The sequence below is a fragment of the Hyla sarda genome, chromosome 2, assembly GCF_029499605.1.
Source record: "Hyla sarda isolate aHylSar1 chromosome 2, aHylSar1.hap1, whole genome shotgun sequence".
Lineage (NCBI taxonomy): Eukaryota > Metazoa > Chordata > Amphibia > Anura > Hylidae > Hyla > Hyla sarda.
Window position 1 is genome coordinate 191,021,734 of NC_079190.1, and position 17,578 is coordinate 191,039,311.

Below are 17,578 nucleotides of genomic sequence, written 5' to 3' on the forward strand. Positions count from 1 at the left end.
AATGAAAAGATGATAAGTATTAAGGATAGAAGTAAAAATAATAGAATTAGTAATGCAGGTAGAAATAAAAATAAAGGATAAAATGTAAAAATAGATATGAAACTATTATACAAATACATAAAAAACTAGGGCATCTAAACTAATGGTTGGTGACTTGCTTCATGGAAAATCCTGTGTGCTAGGGTCTGGACACTGTCCAAGCGCTGAGTATACAGCCTGGCTTTTTCATTTATTTTCATTCTTATTTTCTTTTTTTATATTTTTTTATTTTATATACTTATTTATTAATTTATAATTTTTTTTTACATGTTTAAAAAAAAAAAAGTTCTATTCTTATTCTCATTTTTCAATTATATTCTTACTTACTTTATTATCATTCACATTTATTTTTCCAGTCCCATTCATTCATTGTTATGATTGTCATTTTATTCGACTTGATTACATTTAACTCTAATTCGTTATTTCAGAACTACACTTATCTAACAACCCACCACACTGCATTCATTGAAGGAATATTTATATTTATCTATTTGCTCTTTTACTGTTGTCATTTCAAAATATCAGAAAAATAATTAGGCTTTTAGCTGGTAATCTTCTTCTTTTAACATTCATTTTCCATATGTTGTTCCCTAAAATATTATCAGACTTTGATGGTAAACACCACTTTTGTGTGTATTTAGACACATGGTCTAACCTGGTTTTCTATTTACCATGAAACTCCTGTTGCTGACCAGCAAGTTCCAGGACAGACATTCTAATTATTGAGATTACCTACAGAGGTGTGCCAATTAAGGAGCACAGTGTATAAGTCCACCATGTCCAAGGCAGTCCTATTAAGCCATTGATAAAGGGGGACCTGCCCGAAACGCATCTGGCCTTATCCACCCTACTACTTTGACCAGTATTGCCACCTTTCTGAATTTACCTACCTTTGAGTCCATCCCTCGCAAGCGCTGCAGTCTCCCCAAACCGGGACCACCGCCTTGTGTGTTTGAGCTCCTCAAGCTCTAACTGCCGCACGAGGACGCCTGGATCATCAGTGCCAGCACTATCTCAGCTGCCCCACTTCTGTCACCTAGAGCCGGATACCGATCCGTGCCAGTGAGCAGCAGAGAAAGCTGGCTCTACCCGCTGACATTCTGGAATCACAGGTATTACGTTCCCTAGGGCGGGAGCTACCCATGGTAACCTGTGGGAACCCACCGCACGGACACCAGTTTTATATTTGTATTTCTGTTATTAAGACTTATTCTTTGGATCTAAGACATAGATACAACCCAAGACTGTTACTATTGAGATATTCATTATGCAACCTTATTAGTCACACTGCCTGCATTAATTCATACGCAATTTTAACCCCTTAAGGACCCAGCCCATTTTCACCTTAAGGACCCGGGCATTTCTTGCACATCTGACCATTGTCAGTTTAAGCATTAATAACTCTGGAATGCTTTTACTTATGAATTTGATTCCGAGACTGCTGTTTTGTGACATATTCTTCTTTAACATAGTGGTAAATTTTCGTCGATACTTGCATAATTTCTTGGTGAAAAATTCCCAAATTTAATGAAAAATGAAAAAAATTAGCATTTTTCTAAATTTGAAGCTCTCTGCTTGTAAGGAAAATAGACATACCAAATAAATTATATATTGATTCACATACACAATGGGGGAGATTTATCAAAGGATTTAGACTGGTTTTTCCTGTCTAAATTTGTCGCACAGAAAGTCGCAGTCTAAATATGTGCGACTTTTCTGCGACTTTTGCTGTAGAGGATTTTTAGAACATGATGCATGCAAGTCTATTTTAGACAGAAATGCATTGGAAAATGCATTGGTGCTGAATTTATCAAGTGCGACTTTTGTGCGACAAGTCGCATCTGCCCAAAATACGCTGAAATGTCAGACCATGTTGGAGCAGGTCTAAATGCAGTTTAAGCTGTAGACCCTGAAGTCTGAGCACAGAATTTATCAAGGGCTGTGAGACCTTTGATAAATTAGGAGCACAATAGACAGGAGACTACCACATACGCTGGTCTATAAGCATACCCAGAAAAGACTAGATTAGTAAATGTCCCCCAATATGTCTACTTTATAATTGCATCATAAAGTTGACATGTTTTTACTTTTGGAAGACATCAGAGGGCTTCAAAGTTCAGCAGCAATTTTCAAATTTTTCACGAAATTTTCAAAATCTGAATTTTTTAGGAACCAGTTTAGTTTTGAAGTGGATTTGAATGGCCTTCCTATTAGAAATACCCCATATATGACCTTATTATAGAAACTGCACCCCTCAAAGTATTCAAAATGACATTCAGAAAGTCTGTTAACCCTTTAGGTGTTTCACAGGAATAGCAGCAAAGTGAAGGAGAAAATGTAGAATCTTCATTTTTTACACTTGCATGTTCTTGTAGACCCAGTTTTTGAATTTTACAAGGGGTAATGGGAGAAAATGCCCTCAAAATTTATAACCCAATTTCTCTCGAGTAAATAAATACCTCATATGTGGATGTAAAGTGCTCTGTGGGTGCACTAGAGGGCTCAGAAGGGAAGGAGCGACAATGGGATTTTGGAGAGTGAATTTTGCTGAAATGGTTTTTCGGAGGCATGTCCCATTTAGGAAGCCCCTATGGTGCCATAACAGCAAAAAAAAAACACATTTTGGAAACTACACCCCTCAAGGCAAGTAACAGGGGATCTAGTGAGCCTTAACACCCCACAGGTGTTTGACGACTTTTCGTTAAAGTCAGATGTGTAAATGAAAAAATATTTTTTATCTAAAGTGCAGTTTTCTTTCCCAAATTTACCATTTTTACAAGGGGTAATGGGAGAAAATGCCCCCAAAGTTTGTAACCCCATTTTAATACCCCATGTTAGGACCTAAAATGCTCTGCGGGCGCATGACAATGCTCAGAAGAGAAGGAGTCTGGCTTTTGGAAAGCAAATTTTGCTGAAATGGTTTTTGGGGGGCATGTTGGATTTAGGAAGCCCCTATGATGCCATAACAGCAAAAAAAAAACAAAAAAAAAAAACACACCTCATACTATTTTGGAAACTACACCCCTCAAGGAACATATCAAGGGGTATAGTGAGCCTTAACACCCCACAGGTGTTTTATAACTTTTTGTTCGTTTATGACTTTTCGTTCGGATGTGTAAATGAAAACATTTTTTTTTTCACTAAAATGCTGTTTTTTCCCCCAAATTTGACATTTTACAAGGGGTAAAAGGAGAAAATGCCCCCCAAATTTTTAACCCCATTTCTGAGTATGGAAATACCCCATGTGTGGACATCAAGTGCTCTGCTGGCGCACTACAATGCTCAGAAGAGGAGGAGCGCCATTGAGCTTTTGGAGAGAGAACTTGGTTGGAATAGAAGTCGGGGGCCTTGTGCGTTTACAAAGCCCCCATGGTGCTAGAACAGTGGACCCCCCACATGTGACCCCATTTTGGAAACTAAACCCATCACAGAATTTAATAAGGGGTGCACTGAGCATTTACACCCCACTGGCGTTTGACAGATCTTTGGAGCAGTGGGCTGTACAAATGAAAAATAAAATTTTTCATTTTCACGGACCACTATTTCAAAAATCTGTCAGACACCTGTTTGGCGTAAATGCTCACTGTACCCCTTATTACATTACGAGAGGGGTGTCGTTTCCAAAATGGGGTCACATGGGAGGGGGGGTCCATTGTTCTGGCACCATGGGGGCTTTGTAAACACATGTGGCCTTTAATTCTGTACACATTTTTTCTCCAAAAGCCCAATGGCGGTCCTTCTCTTCTGAGCATTGTTGTTTGCCCGAAATGGGGTTACAAATTTTGGGGGGCTTTTTTCCTATTTTCCCTTGTGAAAATGAAAAATTTAGGGTAACACTAGCATTTTAGTTTAAAAATTATAATTTTTTTTTTTCATTTTCCCATCCAACTTTAACAAAAACTCATCAAACACCTGTGCGGTGTTAAGGCTCACTATACCCCTTGTTACGTTCCGTGAGGGGTGTAGTTTCCAAAATGGGGTGACTCAAGGGTATTTATTTTTTTGTGTTTATGTTAGAAACACTGTAAAATCAGCCACCCCTGTGCAAATAACCAATTTAGGCCTCAAATGTACATAGTGCGCTCTCACTCCTGAGCCTTGTTGTGCATCTGCAGAGCATTTTACGCCCACATATGGGGTTTTTCTGTACTTAGGAGAAATTGCATAAAAAAATTTGGGGGGTCTTTTTTTCCTTTTACCTCTTGTGAAAATAAAAAGTATGGGGCAACACCATCATGTTAGTGTTAATTTTTTTTTTCTGCTCCCGAGTTCGGAAATACCCCATATGTGGCCCTAAACTGTTTCCTTGAAATACAACAGAGCTCCGAAGTGAGAGAGAGCCATGCGAATTTGAGGACTAAATTAGGGATTGCATAGGGTGGACATAGGGGTATTCTACGCCAGTGATTCCAAACAGGGTGCCTCCAGCTGTTGCTAAACTCCCAGCATGCCTGGACAGTCAGTGGCTGTCCGGAAATGCTGGGAGTTGTTGTTTTGCAACAGCTGGAGGCTCCGTTTTGGAAACACTGCCGTACGATACGTTTTTCATTTTCATTGGGGGGGGGGGGGGCACAGTGTAAGGGGGTGTATATGTAGAGTTTTATCCTTTTTTTATGTTAGTGTAGTGTAGTGTAGGACGCAAACCTTTAGCTGTTGCAAAACTACAACTCCCAGCATGCACTGACAGACCGTGCATGCTGGGAGTTATACTTTTGCAAAATCTGGAGGCACACTGGTTTGAAAACCTTCAGTTAGGTTATGTTACCTAACACAGTATTTTCCAACCAGTGTGTCTCAATCTGTTGCAAAACTAAAACTCCCAGCATGTACTGATCGCCGAAAGGCATGCTGGGAGATGTAGTTATGCAACAGCTGGAGGTAAGCAACTACAACTCCCAGCATGCAGAGACAGCTGTTTGTTGTTTGGGCATGCTGGGAGTTGTAGTTTTGCAAGATTTAGAGGGCCATGGTTTAGAAACCAACGCACAGTGATCTCCAAACTGTGGCCCTCCAGATGTTGCAAAACTACAAATCCCAGCATGCCCAGACAGCAAACTTCTGTGTGGGCATGCTGGGAGTTGTAGTTTTGCAAGATCTAGAGGGCCACACTTTAGAGACCACTGCTCAGTGATTTCCAAATGGTAGCAATCCAAATATTGCAAAACAACAAATCCCAGCATGCCCAAACAGCAAACATCTGTCTGGGCATGCTAATAGTTGTAGTTTTGCATCATCTGGAGGGCTACAGTTTAGAGACCACTGTATAATGGTCTCCAAACTGTAGCCCCACAGATGTTGTCAGGTAACAACTCACTGGCTTCTGTAGTCTGCACCAGGGAGCACCTCATCGCCGCCGCAGATCGCCGCCGGTAAGTGACCGTCGGTCACAGCACATTTCCCCCGTCCTGCCCGGACTACCGTGGGTGGGCAGAGTGGGGGAACCAAATTTTAACCTCCCCGCCCCTGATCTGCTATTGGCCAGTCGCTTCTGACTGACCAATAGCAGGGATAGGATGGGTGGCACCCCTGCCACCTCAGTCCTATCCCTTCAGGGGGATCGGGGGTGTCTTGGACAGCCTGGATCCCCCTATTTTCTGGGTCACCGGTGACCCGTAAGACCCGCAATCGCCGCTGATCGCTGGTCTGAATTGACCCCCCCCAGGGGTTTGCACAGGGTGCCTGCTGAATGATCTCAGCAGGCATCCTGGTCCGGTCCCCACCCGGTGAGCAGCAGGGACCGGAATTCCCCAGGGACACACAGGTACCAAGGAGCTGTAGGTACCAAGGAGCTTAAGTACCAAGGAGCTGTAGGTTCTTGAGGGGTTAATTGAGACTAACTGACTCTTAGTCGAGCAAGGTGGCATTTCACACTGTTCAATTATTTTCATTACCTTATATTTTGTGACCAATTTTTATCGTTACATTGCATATATATGCAGCAAGCAGAGAGAGGAGTCCAGCGTCCGATAACTCAGAGGATGATATTTATTTCACCAGATGGTCATGACAGGAACACAAGGTACAGATACGCGTTTCGGCGTATGACTAAGGCCTTGTTGTAAGGCCGAAACGCGTCACTGTACCTTGTGTTCCTGTCATGACCATCTGGTGAAATAAATATCATCCTATGAGTTATCGGACGCTGGACTCCTCTCTCTTCTTGCTGCTAATTTTTGGCGAGGTCCACGCCCTGTCCATGCGCACCTGGGGTGAGCTGAAGCACTGCTGTTTCTCTATTGCATATATATATATATATATATATATATATATATGTAACTAGCTGAGTACCCGGCGACTTCATATCCCATCCCCATATATTGTTGTTATATCCCGTCCTCATACCCCGACCTCCTATCCCGACCTCCCATCCTGACCTCCTATCCTGTCCTCATATCCAGTCCTCCTATCCAATCCTCCTATCCTGACCTCCTATCCCGTCCTCCTATCCCGTCCTCCTATCCCGTCCTCCTATCCCCTCCTCATATCCCATCCTCCTATCTCGACCTCCTATCTCGACCTCCTATCCAGACCTCCTATCCCGTCCTCCTATCCCGTCTTTCTATCTCGACTTCCTATCCCGACCTCCTATCCCGACTTCCTATCCCGACCTCCTATCCCGTCCTCCTATCCCGTCTTTCTATCTTGACCTCCTATCCCATCCTCCTATCCCGTCCTCCTATCCCGTTCTCCTATCTCGACCTCCTATCCCGACCTCCTATCCCATCCTCCTATCCCTTCCTCCTATCCCGTCTTTCCATCTTGACCTCCTATCCCATCCTCCTATCCCGTCCTCCTATCCCGTTCTCCTATCTCGACCTCCTATCCCGACCTCATATCCTGTCCTCCTATCTCGACCTCCTATCCCAACCTCCTATCCTGACCTCCCATCCCAACCTGTAATATGTGTACCAGGTATTGAAATATCTACAGCCGTACAGAAGTTATGTGAGAACATAGATTTTCCATTGATTTGCATGGGACTTTAAACAAAAACCCTGACCCTCACAAATGAGGGTAGTTAAGGGTTAAATATACTATCCTATATTTTTATATACATATAAGTAACATGTGACCAAGTATTATCGAAATATCTCCAGCCGTTTGGAAGTTATCCAGTAACATATATTTCCCATAGACTTGTACGGGACTTTAAACATAAACCCCGACCCTGGCAAATGGGGGTGAGAAGGGGTTAAATTACCTATCCTATGTTTGTTGTTGACATATAAGTAACATGTGTACCAAGTTTCATATTAATATCTTTGGACGTGATTGTGGAACATACACACACACATACACACATTGGCCCTCATTTACTAAAGTCCAACCGAATCTTTTTTTTCGGTTATTGCAACTAAATTTTACCAAATTTTAGTCGCACAAACGACACTTTAGAAAACACTCAGAGTTTTTTTTTTCACTCTGAAATTGTCGTTTTATGCAAAAATGGGCGTTTTATAGACAAAAACAAAAAAATACTCGGAGTACTTCCAAAATCACTCGAGAAAAAGTGTGAGTTTGCTTCACAATAACCGACAGCCAAGAGGCCGAGTGAAATTCCAAAAATGGAGTGATTTCTAACAAGGGATTGTTTACCATTGTGTTTTTTTTTAAAAGTAACTTGGTTTATAACCTGAAAACATTTTGTACAGTTCAACACTTTTATGAATAAAATATTGAATGCTTTTGTGATAGTTAATGTTTATATATATTTTTTCTTTTTAACACATTTGCAATATTAGGGTTACATCAATTTAACACCCAAGCTGATAAACAAGGATAATTGTTGTAATGTTTGAAAAATTATAACACATGAATATTTTTGATTCATGGAAACATTTTTAAACAAACAAGTCTAAACCATTTTGACTCAAACAAATAATTTCTTTAGCTCGGAGTTTGTGCGACAAAATTGACTAGTGCGACACGAAAAAACGTGCGACAGAAAAATAACCGACATGTGCGACAGAATAGTAAATAAGCCTGAAACAAAAGACGAGCGATATTGAAATCACTCCAGAATAAGCATTCCACTCTTAGTAAATCAGGGCCATTGAGTTTTAAATATTTATATATAGATTTGAATCTGTAGCAAGGGCCCTGCTTGGATTCCAGCTTTTGATATATGCTTTTTTTTATGATTTTTATCATTAACAAAAACATGTGATTATAGTTATAGTTTTAATTTCTTAATTCTGTCTGCACCTTGAGATCTGAATTTCAGCTATATTTCGATTTAAAATCATATCCAAAAATCTTATGGTAAAAAATGTTAAGCTTTTTTGGCCAATTTATACACTCCTTGTATGTAGCAGGTGTACCAAAATGGCAACCAAGCTCCACGAACTGGTTCTGTGTGTGGAGATAAGGCTGTTGTGATGCATTATATATATATATATATATATATATATATATATATATATATATATATATATAGGGCAGAGTCTTCTGGGAGGAAGAAACTTGAAGTTTCTAGCACTTTCCAGAGTATTCCGAGGCTACTGCGCGTTTGTAAAAAAAATAATTGTGTGCGATAAATCTGATGAAATCGTATAGTCACTCGATTCAATAGGATTAATGCCTTAGACCATCATATTCTAAAAATCGTGTGCGATTTTAATCCGATTTTGAATCAGGGCAAAAAAACATGGTCAACCACGATTCTACCCCCAATATGAAATCGGGAAAGTTCGGATGCGGATCAAAACTGATGCATATGTTGGATATGATTACTCAATGGAAGTTTAGCAAAGTTTTGTATGATTTGAAGGTAAAAAATCGTGAAAAAAAGTAGGATAGTAAAATTGTGATGTGAACCCACCCTAAGACTTTGAGGCTTCCTTCAGGCACAACCTTTGTTTGGTGCTTTTTTTGGCCTGACAAAACACCACAGAAATGTCCCCTTTTCTAGTCCTCCATAATTTTTTGTGGTATTTATGTTCCAATGTTTTTTCTCATTAAGTCATGTGATTCTTGCATCATGTGATTCAAATATCTATATAGATGATTGTAGGAGAACAAAATGCCCACTTACATGTACACATGCTTTTGTTCTGGCATTTTTTCAAGTTAGAGGGAAGGGAAAAAAATCAGAAGAAGAAAAAAACAGAGCATTTTGCATTTTCAAAAAACTGTGGGGGACACAAAAACCAAGGAGCCTCTTGTGGGCCCCTTTGGACGCTACTGTGGAGGTGTCATCTGGATCTGCAGTATTAGGTATGTAATGAAAGAAAATGCAATATTAGTGGTATCTTTCTCTTCCAGACTTTGTCCAGAAAGGCCTTAACTTGTCTCCAATATAGTTTCAAATTAGGGCAATGCCACAGACAATGGATCAGGTCTGCTTTTGCTAAATCACATTTGGGGCACTGATGTAAATAATGTGAGGGGCTTCTGAGTAAGAAAAATAAGAGCATCAGTGGCTTTATGGTGTGTATCTCCCTCCATGATTTACAAAGTATCGAGTGCCTGACGTGGGGGAGATCCATTATAAGTTTCGAGGTCACTTCCCCGTCTTGTAATTCCTCTTTCCAATGGTCAAATAGGGAATGAGACACTGGTTGGGTGAAATGGTGCATTTGGGATTTATAGAGCAGGGACAGGGAGAGGGGAAAGGAGCTAGTCAGGGAACCTAGAATTTTTGTGAATCAAAATTTTTCGCTTTGGATGTACAGAAATGCTTCAGTTGTAGGTATGCTAAATAGTGCAATTGAGGGACACCATAGCGGATTCTATTGTTTCTTACCTCTTATAATATAAATTTTTTACACAGTGTGAACCTGGCCTCATGCTTATTTTGCATGCCATAATTCCTGGATCTGGATGATCAAGGGGCTGGATCTTGTCAATTAGTTATAAAACTTTCTGATAATATTTAGCCATTTATAGTAGCTTTTAAGAGAAAAGCATTTAGGTTAACATTTAGTTATTTTTATTATATTAATATGATATTAATTAAATGTATAACATTTTAAATAAATACTCAATAACATTCATATAATATTAATACTGAAAGATAATATTAAAAATTTGACATTCTTAAGGTGATACTTGGTCAAGTTAATAGAAATGGTCTACAATGCAATAATTGTGTTTATGTATACTATCTGAGTTGTATATACATATAAGTTCATAATGAATGGTATGCACATCCCAGGGGATATGTGTCATCCCTCTAGGGAGTATTTGTGTGCTAGTTGTGCTTTTAATAGGCAGCACTGGATGATGATAGCCTTGAAGGTACATCGATGTACGGTAATTTCCTTGAGCAGTGGGTACTTTGCTTCAGAACAGTGAGTAAAACTGGTACACACTAAGAAGGAGATTTATCCTTCTTTTCAAACGTATGGCTTTTATATGACAATTTTTTTTAACTTACTTTTGCTCACATGCGACCTATTTATTAAATAGTCAAATGACCTTGATAAATAAATCAGTTTTGACAAATAAAAAAGTTTTCCCTTATTTTAATAGCCGAAGTTCTTTATCTATCCTTTATTACCAGTAGCGTTGCTAGAGAGTAACGGGGGGGGGCGTACCGCATCGGGTGACACCCTGACTGGCCTGCCTGGCACTAAATAGCTGCACCCTCCTCAGGAATTAAAAAATATTAAAAACATACTATGCCGCACCATGAATATCTGTACTCTGGAGGCTTTTTTGTTTAATTTTGAGCCCGCATTTTGTGATGTTGGTGGGCGGAGTCTTGCGTCGCTGCGCTGAGGCTGGATTATACATCAGAAAGGAAGACAGCGCAGCACCAACAGGCACATAAACAATAGTGATGCCACAAAAAAAAAAAAACGCTTGGTACATTACCCACCCCATAATGTGCATGAAGCTCTATTATTACTATGGATGTTTCTTTTTTTTAGGGAAAAGTTTTGCACCACATTTGGGTTATTTACGTAGCCTCTAAAAATTCTTACACAATTATTTTGTACCTTATTCTATTTAAATACAACATTCATTTTTAAATTTAGTGAGTACGCCAACATGTACGTGTCCTAAAATTAACAAGCTGTGCAGTGTGTATTTTCAGCCTTAAAATTAATAGTTATAAGTTATATAATTGATTTTTTCTTTAATTAACATTAATGTAGTAGCTTTATTTTATGATGCAGAACAAGAACAGTTGTTAAAATGGGTGTTAATGTCCTTTTCTGCAGACGTATGTATTTCTGTAAGCCAGGTTGGACCTGGAATACATATGCGACTTTTAAATGGAGATGCAACTTTTTTTCTTTATAAATAGCGACTATCGCATTTGATAAATACATGACCACTGCAAAGTAAAGAAAAAATAAAATTACTACGTGAGCAGATTTCAGAAATGTGCGATGCAAAAAAAAAATCTACTAGCTTGATAAATCTCCTTCTAAATGTTAAGCCTAAATGAAAAATAAACAATGACGCAATGCTGGTTATTGATGTCTCTAGGAACAAAGATGATATTCCAAAGTGAGCTAACCTTATTATAATGGGTGACTATACCATACAAACATTGTGAATTTAATTTATCATAACTACCTTATCTTGTATGACTATATCCTTAAACTGTAAATCCACCAGCAGGATGTTAACAGAACTACATTATTCATCAGATCCTTTTGAGCTAAATGTAATCCTGCATCTTGCCAAGCATCTGTCAAGAATTGTTATTTGTTAATAATATGATGGCAGACTCTACCATCTGAGACCTGACATCCTTAGCACCATCGGGCATACGTGACACCAGTGAAGCTCCATTGTGAAGAAAACTCCTGTTGCATAACAACCAGTCTACTCCTTTTAGAACGTATATAGAAAAAGCTTAAGGTATGGTACATAATACAAAAGGTTTTTCTTGTGAAAAAGGTTATAAATTAGATAAATGCCAGCAGATACACACATAACTTATAACTAGTATATGCCTTAGTCTCAATGAGCTATAATACTGTGACCCCAGCATGATACTGGTTTTGACAGATCCTAGTAAAATATGTATGGTGTATATAACAATGCTTCCACTTGCACTGGACTATCTGAATAAAGCATGGAAGACAAGCATAACATAAGAATTACCGTATTTATCGGGGTATACCACGCACCGGCCTATAGCACGCACCCTCATTTTACCAAGGATATTTGGGTAAAAAAAGTTTTTTACCCAAATATCTTTGGTAAAATGAGGGTGCGTGGGTGTGCGTGTGTTTACCCCGATACACTGTTTCTTACCCCGCAGAAGCCCCCAGGAAAGGCAGGGGGAGAGAGGCTGTCGCTACCCGCTTCTCTCCCCCTGCCTTTCCTGGGGTCTATAGCCCTGCTACCGCCGCTTCTCTCCCCCTGGCTATCGGCACCGCTGCCCCTTCTCTCCCCCTGTCTATCGGTGTCGCTGCCCCATTGCCGGCTTCGAGACGCAGTGACGAGTGACGTCACTCGTCATTGCGCCGTGCCGTGCAGCGCATAACAACGACGCAGGGGACGCACACTGGAGGCCTGAAGCAGCGCGGACCTGACCCCGGCAACAGGTAATTATACAACCGGGGATGGGGGAGGCAACGGGGCAGCGGCGCCAGCAATGGGTACCTCTTCCCCTTCTCTCCCCCTGTCTGTCGGCGCCGCTGCCCCATTGCCGGCGCCGCTTCTCTCCCCCTGGCTTTCAGCGCCGGCAATGGGGCAGCGGCACCGATAGATAGGGGGAGAGAAGGGGCAGCGGCACCGATAGACAGGGGGAGAGAAGGGGCAGCGGCGCCGATGGCAGGGGGAGAGAAGCGGCGGCAGCAGGGACCCCAGGACAGGCAGGGGCAGAGAAGCCGGCAGCAGTGGCGGTCTTTGCACCTGCAAAAGCCGCTGCAGTTCATTGATTTAAAGCGCCCGCTTTAAATCATTGAACTGCAGTGGCTTATCGGCGTATAACACACAGGTAGACTTTAGGCTGAAAATTTTAGCCTAAAAAATACGGTATACCACAATTTTTCATTAACGGGGAACTCTGGTACATTACATCTTATCCCCTATCCACAGGTGTATCTCCAGTTCTCCCTTGTGGATACATGGAGGGAGATGTGTCATCCACAGCTGCTCCAAACGAAAGAAGAACATTTTTAAAACAAATATTCTAAACAGAGGCACCAGGAAGGAGATTGTGGGGGGTTCCAACGGTCGGACCCTCCGCGATCAGACACTTATCCCCTATTCTGTAGATAGGGGATGAGAAGTAATGTACCAGAGTTTCCCTTTAATGAATGATAGACTGTCTCCACTTCACGCCTATGCATTCCTCTTTCATTCACAGGTATGTCCTAGCAAGACTGATCCACTACAACTCCTATCATTGTATTTCTGCATTGTTTCTAAGTCTCTATACTTTTAATTATATGTCCTAGCAAGACTCATCCACTATAACTAAACGAAGTAACAGGCTTTGTATCTCTCCATTCCTTCTCCCCACTCCTCTATCTCCCACTGCTGTTCTTTTCCCATACCTTAAAACCTTACTTTCCAAATGCTCACACCAATCTTAGGAAATATCCTACTCATACCTGAAATCCTCACTGCTGGCTATATCTCTCCTAATTCTGGCTCCCCTCACCAAATCCCATGCTTCATGTCACCCTTGTGTCACCCACCAGCTCCCTCAAAATCACACAACCCCTCTAACCTCACCTGCCCAGCCCATACCTCTCTCAGGTGCACATTGTAACCCACACCCTGTCGACAGAAAATATTATTTCATACTTTCATCCTTAACCCCTTAACGAGCACGGACGTAAATGTACATCCTGGTTTGGCGGTACTTCGTGCACCAGGACCTACATTTACGTCCTGTGTATGACCGCGAGCATCGGAGCGGTGCCCGCGTCATACACGGCAGGTTCCGGCTGCTATCAGCAGCCGGGGACCCACCGGTAATGGCCTGCTGCAGCGATCCAATCATCTGTAATGGCGAACGGAGGTACCCTCACCTGCCTCTGTCGGTCTCCCGGCGTCTCCTGCTCTGGTCTGAGATCGAGCAGACCAGAGCAGCAGATAGCCGATAATACTGATCAGTGCTATGTCCTATGCATAGCACTGAACAGTATTGGCAATCAAATGATTGCTATAGATAGTCACCTTTGGGGACATAAAAAGTGTAAAAAAAAATAGTTGAAAAATGTAAAAATAAAAAGTAAAAAAAAAAAAAAGCTAAAAATTCCCTCCCCCAATAAAAATGAAAATTGTCTGTTTGTCCCATTTTACCCCCAAAAAGCGTATTTTTTTTTTAATAAACATATTTAGTACCGCTGCGTGCGTAAATGTCCGAACTATCAAAATCTAATGTTAATGATCCCGTATGGTGAACGGCGTAAACGTAAAAAAAATTAAAAAGTCCAAAAATGCTGCTTTTTTGTCAAATTTTACTCAAAAAAAATTTATAAAAAATTATATAAAAGTTTTATATATGCAAATGTGGTATCAATAAAAAGTACAGATGACGGCGCAAAAAATTACCCCTCATACCGCCCTATATCCGAAAAATGAAAAAGTTATAGGTGGTCAAAATAGGGCGATTTTAGATTACTGATTTTGTACACAAAGTTTTAGATTTTTTTTAAGCGGTACAAAAATGTAATTTTTACCATAAATTGTACAGTGTGAAAACAAAACCCTCCAAAATGTGCAAAATTGTGGTTTTCATTTAAATTTCCTCCCTAAAAAATATTTTTTGGGGTTTGCCGTACATTTTATGGTAAAATGAGAGGTTTCATTACAATTTACAATTAGTCATGCAAAAAACAAGCCCTTATATATGTCTGTAGATGGAAATATAAAAGAGTTATGGATTTTAGAAGGCGAAGAGGAAAAAATGAAAATGCAAAAATAAAATTGGCCTGGTCCTTAAGGTGAAAATGGGCTTGGTCCTTAAGGGGATCTTTTTAATGACCACAATCTTTCCTTTCTAGATCTAACAGAATGATTGCATATACCTTCAGACACTTGCTTTCCCGTAGCACGCTCCCATGGTGGTGTATACCCTTCACCCCCCCCCCCATGGTAACCAACATGACAGTATTGTTTGCCTGTTGCTATCAGAGAACTGTTCTTTTACCCCAACTCCATCTCTTACCTCCCTTGCCCTCCCTTCTTTTAAAGTACACTCTGCCCGCATCTACTACCCCTCCAACCTTCAATTGGTCAGCATCCACTGACCACCATGCTCCATAACCACCTTCATTGATAAATTCACCACCTGCCTCCCACACTACCTCTTACTGGACATACCTATTATCATCATGGGTGACTTCAACATTTCTATCAACACATCCCAGTCAGCTGCCTCTTAACTATGTCACTAACCTCCTCCTTTGGCCTTAAACTGTGGTCCTCCAAGGCCACACATAAAAAAGGTCACACACTCGACCTAATTTCCACCTGCTTTTGTTCCACATGTAACCTACACACCTCTCCACGTATCTGACCACAGCCTCCTTACATTCTCTTCTCTTCAACCACAGCTCCTTGTCTAAGACCTCGTCCACCTCGCAGAAACCTTAAACACCTAAACACTCTGCACCACTCTGCATATATTTTATCCACAATACTGGCACAGTCACCATGTTCTATAACACCACTGTCAACTGAACCCTCAACTCAGTTGTCACTCTCACACTCATTAGATCTCATCAATGCGCATCAATAGACAGCCATCGAACGCCAGTCTGACTAAACAACTCAGGTAAGCTTCTAGGCCCACAAAGTAGCCACTGGAAGAAATCACTCTATACAGAAAACTTTGAGCTGTACCAGCAAGTACTCCTCACTTTCAAGTCTGCACTAACCTCTGCTAAACAGGACTACTTCACCACTCTCATATATTCTCTAGCTCACAACCCTAGGCAACTGTTTAACACGTTCAACTTCCTTCTACATTTCCCGCTGCCATCCGTCACATCTCTAAAACCGTCTGAAGACTTCTCCACTTATTTTAAATGAAAAATAGACAACATCAGAGAAAGCTTTTACTCACAGCTCACACCATTCATCATCTCACTCTCCATGTGTTATTCCTCTATAACTTGCTTCTCTTCCATTACTGAAGATAAGCTCTCCAAACTACTCTCCACATTGCACCTCACCACCTGAGCACTTATCCCCATCCTTACTACTGTGTTCATCCCAGCTTTAACTCACCTCTTCAACTTAGCACTAAACCTTGGCACCTTTCCTTCTTTATTCAAACGTGCAACTATCACATCATTCTCAAAAAAAACTCTCCTCCTTGTCCAGCTATCGTCACATCTCGCTTCTTCCCTTTGCCTTAAAACTTCTGGAACAACATGTCTACCTTAAACTGTCTTCTCATCTCTCCCATTTTGCCCACAACACTCTACCGAAACTGCCCTAACCAAGGTGGCCAATGATCTGCAGATCACCAAAAGCTCACGCAAGCTCTCTGTGCTTTTTCTTCTTGACCTTTTATCTGCCTTCAATACTGTTGACCACTCCATGCAACTACAAACTCTCTCATCCCTCAATTTAAACTTCTAACCACGGTGAACTTGGCCATTAAAATGAATAAACAGAGATTTACTTAAATAAATGACTCTCCTGGAACTTCTTTTTCCCACAAGTATGTTTCCATCTGCTCATCCTGCTCTATAACATAACATCTGCCAAGTGGACTGCATTTTCAGTGTGACAGTTTTCCTTTAAGACCTAATGGATAAAACAGTTAAAACAGATTAAGGGTAGGGTCACACTTAACGTATCTGCAGCGTATTTTTACGCTGCAGATTGACCTGTGACCCGACCCATTTTGTGCCTCCAGCCGTTACCAGGCCCCTGGCCTGTTCACAGCGGCAATCCGCTGCTATGAGCAGCCACACAGGAGACCTGCGAGTCGCCAAATCCACTCAGACATCGCGGCTGCTCCGTCGCGGACTTGCAGGCCCCCTGTGTGGCTGTTGGCAGCGGTGGATTGCTGCTGTGAGCAGGCCAGGGGCGGAGTGAGGTGGAGAAATGGGGGGGGGGGCAGGTGGCGCTGGCAACAGCTGGAGGAACAAAATGGGTCAGGTCACCAGCGGATCCGAAGCGCAAAAATACGCTACGGATCCGTTACGTGTGACCATACCCTTACAATGAATTGAGTAGCTGTGAAGAGTAATACTTCCATAACAGTTAGTCAGGTGGAATATTATTTATATACTAGTTCATACATTAGGGAAAAAGACAAAAAACAGTAAATGGAAATAGTTGAGTGTAAATAGGCCTAGGCTTCCTGAATAGGGTCATCTATATGCAGTAGTTAATAAGCCTTTACATTTTATTATGTTAATAAATGATAATTTATGTGACTAGTTAACCTTCCAACAGCCATGAATAACAAGAAGCATCTAAAGTATATTTTAATGTGATCCTGCTTATGCTGTCATAATGAGGGCAGCACAGGTTAGTAAGCGAATATTTTGACTATTAGATTTAATAGTAAAAGAAACATACATGCAAAAGAGGTTTCCTAGATAGCATGTTGAGATTCCCATAGTGGGCACATGTATGAAGGATACATGTATACATAAGG

The 17,578-nt window shown here is 41.0% G+C and overlaps 1 protein-coding gene across 3 annotated transcripts in view; it reads right to left on the bottom strand.

The window, feature by feature from the left end:
• The window catches only part of SH3RF3 (SH3 domain containing ring finger 3), a 572,673-nt gene that overhangs the window by 155,086 nt on the left and 400,009 nt on the right, over window positions 1–17,578 (bottom strand). The gene's annotated exons all lie outside the window — the stretch shown is intronic.